Genomic DNA, 9,087 nt, shown 5'->3' on the forward strand with positions numbered 1-9,087 from the left:
TTTTGGTAATTTGTACATGGGTATGAATTTGGACTTTGTTCTTTCTTTTTACTAAAGAGGATTTTTGTTTGTATGGGTAAATAATTTCGAGGGTTTATATGATCAAAGCATAAATTTCATCTGGAGTTGAGGGTTTAATAATTATGATAATGAAAAGGTCATTGGGCGTCAATTTTGTTTGTATGGGCAAATAATTTCGAGGATTATATGATCAAAGCATAAATTTTATCTAGAGTTGAGGGTGAGTTTAGGGTTTAATGATTATGATAAGGAAAAGGTCATTGGGCGTGGATATTTTGGTAATTTGTATATGGGTATGAATTTGGACTCTATTCTTCCTTTTTACTAAAGAGGTTTCTGTTCTTATGGGTAAATTCAAAGCATAAATTTTAACTAGAGTTGAGGGTTTAATGATTATGATAAGGACAAGGTCATTTGGTGTGGATATTTTGGTAATTTGTACATGGGTATGAATTTGGACTTGGTTCTTCCTTTTTACTAAAGAGGATTTTTGTTCTTATGGGCAAATAATTTCGATGGTTTATATGATCAAAGCATAAATTCTAATTAGAGTTAGGGTTTAATGATTATGATATTTTCGTAATTTGTACATGAGTATGAATTTGGACTCTGTTCTTTCTTTTTACTAAATAGGATTTTTGTTCTTATGGGTAAATAATTTTGAGGGTTTATATGATCAAATCATAAATTTTATCTAGAGTTGAAAGTTTAATGATTATGATAATGCAAATCAAATCTTGATTGTGGCCAACAATTCATCAAAAGACAATGCACAAGTAAGCATTTTTCATGTCCTTATTGTAAAAAAGGTTTAATGATTATGCTAGACAATGCACAAGTAAGCATTTTGCATGTCCTTATTGTACATATCAGTTCTCTCCTCCCTAACTTTTCTAGGGTCAGGATGCATGAAATTTTATTTTTTCTTTTCACCTATTTTTTAGTGGTTGATTATTTGTGTAATGCTCTCTACCATGCCCAAATTAAAAGGGCTCATGTGATGCAAGAAAATTTTCACGTAGGATGCAAATGCTAGACTTCATCAAACTTTGTTACATGAAATTAAAATTTCTTGTAATCATGAACATAAAACCTTTTATGTTTCATCCTTAGATTCTGATCTCAATGCCTATAGTTTTAGACCATGTTACTATATTTTAAGTAGAGTATACTTATATCCTTTAAACCTTACAACTCTCCAAAGCTTAGGTTGATTTCAGCTAAAAAGAAGTAACCTGAATGAATTTTGCAATTTAGATTCAATTCTTACAGACAATGATTAAAAATGGAAGAACTCAATGGTCTGATAAATTTTACCCACCCATCAATTTCGAAGACCTTTGGTATTATTCTAAACCTAAACAAAGAGAGTAGAAGAAGAAGAGGAGCCTAGATGAGGTGGACCCTAACCTGCTTGATACTTTTCAAATGTTGGGCATGCCCTTGAATAGAAGAAGAGATTGACCAACGTTTTCGTAGATGTTGTTTTTGATAGTGTTTTCATAGTTACCATGCATAGGTAGACTCTATAGGTATTTGAGGTTATATTTTGCTCATTATAAGAGGTAATTCATGAGTATATTTATCTAGTTAGGAAGTAGCTTGGCAAGGTTGTTGCTCTTGCTAATAACTATTTTTTTTTTCTCAATTAGTCTACTCCTATTATTCATACAAAAAATTTACAGCGAGGCAGGCCTCAAGATTTCTTGCCATGAGGTTGGCATATAGCAAAAACTTGACATCATGACTGTGGAACCGTCAAAATGACTTACAACAGTGAGCATAATATCCAGGAACATTGAACATACCAGACAGACACAAAATCTGACCCAAACAACGTTTTCGAACTGAGTGAAGCACTGTTATTTCAAGGATCATTTTTTACATAGATATAGGCAAAAAAAGACCCTGACCTGAGACATGAACAAAAGCCTTAGACAGGCATGAACTTTAACTTCAGAGACAAAACCATGGAACCAAAGGCACAGAGTGTCAATCTTCATCTGAAGTGGTTGGCTGTTCCTTTATGACCCTGCACCCAAAATGACCGGAGTCCATGGAGTCAGAGGAGCGGATTGTAGAGCTGAAAGGCTCTCCTCTTGTGCTTGGGCCAACATTGGCCTCAAGGTGCATGGTGGGCATGCTTCCGGAACCTTGGCGCGAGGTGGCAGTTTGAATTGCCACCTTCTGCTCCTCCGTAGCCCCCTGATGAATAGCACCCGAACATGAGTTGTGCTCACATCTTCCGATGGTGACAAAAACAATGAAAGATGCATTTGCTAGTGAACAAGGAATGTGATAGCGGGCAGTGAGATGCACATGGTGCTGACAGGCTTCTCCTCTGTCCCGTCCTCGACCTCGACTTCTGCCGCTTCTTGTTGCTGGGAAGGCCGACGCTTCTTCAAGGGGATCCAGAGAGGACGAGATATGCTGCGTGGTGGCTCGACCACGTGAACCTCCGTGCCGGCTAATCATTCACATCCTTTCTTTCGACATGCTTATGGGATGGAAGCAATTAAAGGGAGGAGGGAAAGCAGAAGATCTATCAAGGGACGAAATCAACGAGAGAGCAAGAAACTGAGCCAGTGAAAAGAAAAAGGCTTTACGAGGAGGAGCTTAAGGGAGGCCGAAGTAGTTTAAAGCGTAAACAAACTTTGCAGAGTAGGACCAGACAGGAGGAATTCTCGTCATTCACTAGTGCCGCAAGGGAGCCTACAGGCAGTCGGTCGCTAGGAGAGAAGCCCAAGACAGCGACCTGGACTGAGCCAAGAGCATACCAAAGAACTCTAACAATGAAAATGAGACAGAGCGCCATCATTCCTATGACCAAACAGAGGGGGCAGAGTAAATACTGCCTTAAATGCAAATGTGCAAAGCCTGTCGTCCTTGCCAAGGGTCATGTGCTTCACGTAGGTGGGCTGCCACCTTCCCATCTCGCGTGCCTCCACCAAACCTTTGTGACTAACAATCACCCGCATCCGGGAGCGAGTAATCTTGTTGCACCAGAGAAGTACATTCATTTTTAAGTTGATCATCATCTGAGTCGCCGAGAGGACCTAAGTAGTAGGGGATCTGTTGGTTAACCCCTTGATTGGCCAGTCTATCTGCTACTTTGTGGGCACTGCATCTTACATGATTGAAGGTGATGCTTTGGGGGTTCCGAAGATAATCCTCCAATAGTTCCAATCTGCTAAGTATCCTCCAGCTAGATGTTATCTTGGCTTCCGAGGTACCTGCTTGAATCCTGATAGCTACTGTTATTAGGATAAGGGAGTCTCCCTTGACCTCTAATGGGAAGAAGTTTTTTTGATCTGTTATGCTAATTCCTTTCCACAGTCCTTCCAGTTCTGCAACATTGTTGGTATCTTTGCCCATGGTTCCATAGTAGACATGTAATACTTCACCCACCTCATTCCTGAAGACCCCTCCAAAGCCCATTGTCCCAGGATTTCCCTTGGCTGCTCCATCAAAATTCAATTTGAAGGAGTTGGATGCTGAAGGAGACTAGGTGAGAGGAGAGGCCAAGCTAATTAGAGATCGATATTTGACATGATCCAGAAAAGACAGATCCAAATTCCAGGCGTTCATGATGTGGCGTTCCTGAGGTGATTTTGGCATATCCGTGTCATGCCAATGTCTAATAGCTAGAGTTTCTTGGAGGTCTTTCTTCAGACGAAGCCATAGAGTATCAATAGGCCTACTGATATTGTTAAAAATTTGGTTGTTCCTTTCCTTCGAGAGAATCCAATAGAGAAATCTCGGTAATAGTGTCCACAAAGAGTTTAAAAGAGGGCTTTGAAAAGGGTGCTTTGGCCATTTTCTAATTGTATCTGTTATATCTCCCGTCCTTTCTCCAGATCTTTGGTTGCATTGGTCAGCTTTCTCCCATAACTGAGTAGCCAGAGGAGAGGTCTCCATGAGATGCGTTATGGTTTTAGAGTTGAGATTGCAGTTGGGACATCTCAATGGGCCAATGAATCCCCTTTTCTGCAAATTGTCCCAAGTGAGGATACGCCTCTTGCTTAAGAGCCAAAGAAATATGGATATCTTAGGCCGTATTCCTGGTTGCCAAACCCATTCCCAGAGCTGATCCTTGTCTATCTGAATGGCTGAGTAGCGAAGCTGGTAAGCTTCCTTGGTAGTGAACATCCCGCTTGGTGTATGTCCCCATCTCAATTTGTCCTGCTGATTTGAGCATTTCATTCTTCTATGGTTTAACTCCTGATCGATCTCAGTGAAAGTTTCCCCTTGCCAATTGGCTTGCCAGGTACTAGCTGGTTTCCAAAGGTGAAAGTCTTGGGTTGCTTGTTGTTGCCAGAATTGATGGACATGGGTAAGATTATCTTGTTGCATCGAGACCTGCCAGATTGGCTTGTGGAAGAGAGAGGCTAGTTTTGGGAGTTGTTGCCAAGAGTCCTCCCAGAACCTAGCCATGGTCCCTGAATGAATTTCCCAGAAGCTATGCTCTTGAATAAAGGCGCTGTGGAGCTTGGCCACATTCCAAATCAAAGAGCCTGGGGTTGTAGTGCTAATTCTTATGAGGTCATTCCCTTGACTTCCTGGTACATATTTTTCTTGCCATAACCGTGCCTAGGGCATTTGTGGTTTGGAGATCCAATTATACCAAATGTGTGCACCCATTATATTGTTACTATGGAAAGGATCCCTTAATCCCAACCCTCCCTTTGATTTTGGTTGACAAACTTCCTTCCAATTGAAAAGAGCCCATTTCCTATTAAGACCAGAAGATCCCCATAGAAAATTTCTATGTAGATTGTGAATTGCCTTAAGGACCCATTTTGGTGCCGCCAGGACGGAGAAGAGATACAGAGGCATGGCCTGGAGAACATATTTGATCAAAATGAGTCTGTCGGCTATGTTGAGAGAGCGGTAAGTCTAGGATGAGAGCCTAGAATCCAATTTGTCGAGAAGAGTCCTCCAGGAGGCATGTTTTATGGCTGAGTCCAACAAAGGAGCTCCCAGGTATTTCGAGGGCAGCGCTGCTGTATAGAATCCCAAAATACGAGCGATGTTCCTTTGAGTAGTGGCGGGGGTGTTAAAAAAGAAGAGTTGGGATTTGGAGGCATTGATAGAGGTAACTGAGGCTTCAGAGAAGAGAGAGAGCAGATTTTTGAAGGCTTTAACCTCTTGAGAGGAGCGGTGGCGAAAAATAATAGTGTCATCTACAAACTGTTGATGGGATAAGGGATGAAAACAATGGAGAGAAATGCCTTTTATAACATGAGAGGAAATGGCCGAGTGAAGCAAACGACTGAGCCCCTCTGCCATAAGGACAAACAGGAAGGGGGATAAGGGATCCCCTTGACGAATACCATGAGAGGAGCGGAAGGGTGATGAGGGGGAGCCATTGAGCAAGACTGAGAAACAGGGAGATGAGATGAGGTTCATGATCCATTGTGTCCAAGTGGAAATGAAGCCAAATGCCAATAACTTCTTATGAATATAGTTCCAGCTGAGTTTGTCAAAAGCTTTATATAGATCAAGCTTTAGAATCATACTTGGCATTTTCAAGATCTTCAAGGAGTGGATTACTTCATTTGAAAGAATTTTGTCGTCCATTATTTGACGCCATTCTACATATCCAGTCTACTCCAGCGAGATGAGAAGAGGGAGGAGAGGTTTGAGCTTGTTCGCCTGTACTTTAGAGATGAGCTTGTAGATGACGTTGCATAATGCAATCGGCCTGTATTTGTCTGGCATATTTGGTTCATCCCCTTTAGGCACTAGCGCTATGAAAGTGGCATTTAGGGAGGGGAGACTCCAATGCATAGTTCTTGATTCCTCCACCAATTCCCATACCTCTGTCTTGATGAGCTCCCAAAACTCATGAAAGAAATTGGCTGTAAATCCATCAGGACTAGGTGCCTTTCCATCATTGAGTTGGACCATCACTGCTTCTACTTCCTGTAGTGAGATAGATTGGAGCAGTTTATTGTTATGATCCTCCGTTATGATTTTAGGGATGTGCTACATGATGGTTCTAATAGCTTGATCTTTGCTTCCTGGAGGCTCCCTAAGAATTTCCTGAAAGTATTCTTTAATTTCCTTTTCCATGTCTTCGTGTACTTCTAATCTATCCCCTTATTCGTTGTTGATGAATGCAATATTGTTATGCATTATTCTTTGGATGGCCAATCGATGGAAGAATTTTGTATTCTTCTCCCCTTCCTTGAGCCACCGAATTCTGGACTTTTGTCGCCATAGGATTTCTTCTTGCTGCCTACAAGCCTCAATTTTAGTCCAAAGGTTCTGCTCCTGATGTGCCTTCTCTTCTGTCCTGCCCTCCAAGATGATAGTCTGTTGAAGTGAGCTCATTTGTTGTTCCAACTTTTTTTGATTCTCGAAAATGTTGCCAAACTGAGTGCGGTTCCAAGCTTTGAGCACTTGTTTCAGGTTTTTTTAGTTTCTGTTGGAATTGAAACATTTTGGCTCCTTCAAGTGGGATAAAGGATTTCCAGGCCTCACTGACCACTATTTTGAATTTAGGATTTGAGAGCTAGAAGGCCTCAAATCGAAAAGGTCTATTTCATCTTGTACCTGGCCGTGACCATTGTAACATAATGGGCTAGTGATCGGATCCTTCTTGGGGCACTATGGAAGCATGAAAGTCCCCTCCCGGGTGTATGGCATTGTCCGAGATGAGGAACTGATCAAACCTGGAAGCAATATATTGGGTAACCATCCGCTTATTGGTCCAGGTGTATACACCATTGGAAGTCTGGATATCCATTAATTGGTTACTTTGAATGAATTCTTTGAAGCCATTGCTGTCGCTTTCTAACCTTGATCTTCCGCCGTTTTTCTCCTCCAACGATGTTATGATGTTGAAATCACCACCACCAATCCAGAGGGGGAATTTCCTATTGGAATTTATAATGGTGAGAGTATCCAATAGTTCCAGTTTTTGCTGTAAATTTTGTGGAAAATAGACATTAGAGAGATGCATGTGAATGTTTGTTCCTATGAGATAGAAGGACGCTTGGATGAGGAAATGGGAAGCATGAAATCTTGAAGGGTGAGAACCTGCGGGTCCCACAAAATTGCCAGTCCTCCGGAAGCCCCAGAGGCATCTACTGAAACTGAGCAGTCGCCTGACCAGACCTTGTTGAGGATTCTTTCTATAGCAGTATTATTACTTTTTGTTTCTTGAAGAAAAACTAGTGAAGGTTTTTCATGTTGGATCAAGTTTTTAATCATTTTGTGTTTTGAGGGGCTATTGAGCCCTCTCACATTCTAGGAGATGAGCTTCATGAGAAACAGTGGGGTTTGGGTTTGTAGAACTTTGTCAACTTAGAGAATCTCCTTGATTCCATAAGTATTTCTCCTACGATAATGGTCCTTTGCAAGTCTGTTTTGCACCCTCTTTTCTTCGTTACTTTGAGGATTTTTTTTCCATCCCAGGGGCTTCCGGCTTGTATACCTAAACATTTATTGTGCTGAGATTTGGTGAGAATTCCTTCCAGCCTGTCGATTTGCCATGGGGGTATTGAATTGTATTCTTTATGCTTGCATGTCGTTTCCAATTTGAGGATGTCCAGACCATCTAGGCTTACATTCTCTGTATCTTCATCCATTATTATGGGTGTGTTCTGATCTTCCATATATGCAATGTCATGTAGACTAAGAGCCAGAGAAGCATATAGATCCATAGAAGAAGACTTCTGGCCTGATTCTGCCACGGTTTTCTCCAAGGTAGAGGGATTTGGGCCAGAATCTAAAACAGGTTTCTCCAAGTCAGAGGATATTAAAGAGATGGAGGGATCAGAGGCATAGGAAGGCCGTGAAGCTTTGTTAATCAGGCAGGAGGAGGGAGGGGATGGGATCGCCTGAGGATCAGAGTTTTTCTTCTCTGAGGGATCTTAAGAAGATAGTAAAATGAATCTATTCTGGGACTCAGGCTTTTTGGGGCTTTCTGGGACTGCAGGATTTTTCTTAGCATGCCTCTGGTGCTTAGGGACTTTAATGAATCCTTCAGAGTCTATGTTAGATTCATTAGTAGAGGTTTTGGGCTGGGAATTCAGAGGACATTCCTTGAAGAGATGGCCATGTTCGTGGCATTTCCGACAACGAAAAGGGATATGCTTGTAGTCTAAAGGTTGGATCCATTCAAAATCATCATGAAATAGACTTACCGAGTCTGCAAGAGCTTTGGTCAAGTGCAGCTGGACACAGATCCTGGCATAAGAGGTGTATCTATGGGATTTGGTTTCCTCGGCAACTTTGATGAAGATCCCAAATTTGTTGCCGATATCCGCTAGCGTTTCCTCTTTCCAGTATTCCACAAGAAGGGAGTACATCCGAATCCATACTGGAGCCCAACTAAAATCTTCCTTATCTGGGTTAAACCTAGCTTTCCAATTCCGAAGGTATAGACCTGAGGAGTTGAAGAATTACGAGCCACCTTCAAATATGCGAGATTTGTCCTCCACGCAGTGGAAAATGGTCGTGAAGAAGCCTTTGGGGCTCAGCTGCAGAGTGACTTGTCCTTTGGGCTTCCATTTTGATGCTATCCAGCCCTGCAGAACCTTTTTAGTTGGCCAAAATCCAAGGAATTTGCCTATGAGCACGTGGTCCTGCATAAATTGGATTTCGTTGTTGATTCGATGACGGGGGAGATCGACTTTGATTCGTTCTGCTGCTTTCGGGATGCATGTTGCCGATGTCGCCTTTGGTTGTAACGTTGGAGACTTTTGGTTCACGCCTTTGTCTTGGTCATCCGTTTCACGTGCTGCTGAGGGGTCAACTTCATTATTGACATGTTTGGAACCATGATCTGTTTCTGAGAAACCTCTAGGGGGGGTCAGAGATGCAGCAGGCTTTAAAATGTCAAAGGCGGAGGCGTTGAAAGGAGGGGGGCTAGTCCCGCCCCTCCCGAGGGCGCAGCCATGGGAAAGAGATCAGCAGGATCGTTACGGTACAAGCTATGAGAACCAGAGGAATTCATTGATTAGGGTTTTCTTATTCTGAGCAATGCACGACATTCGCAGCGATGGCATGTCCCTTCCGAACACCACCACATGAGAGTATGCATGTTCCTCCTGCTGA

This window comes from Pinus tabuliformis, chromosome 1_2 (genome assembly GCF_031772625.1).
Source record: "Pinus tabuliformis cultivar Carrire ecotype Pingquan chromosome 1_2, CPIR1, whole genome shotgun sequence".
NCBI classification, from domain to species: domain Eukaryota; kingdom Viridiplantae; phylum Streptophyta; class Pinopsida; order Pinales; family Pinaceae; genus Pinus; species Pinus tabuliformis.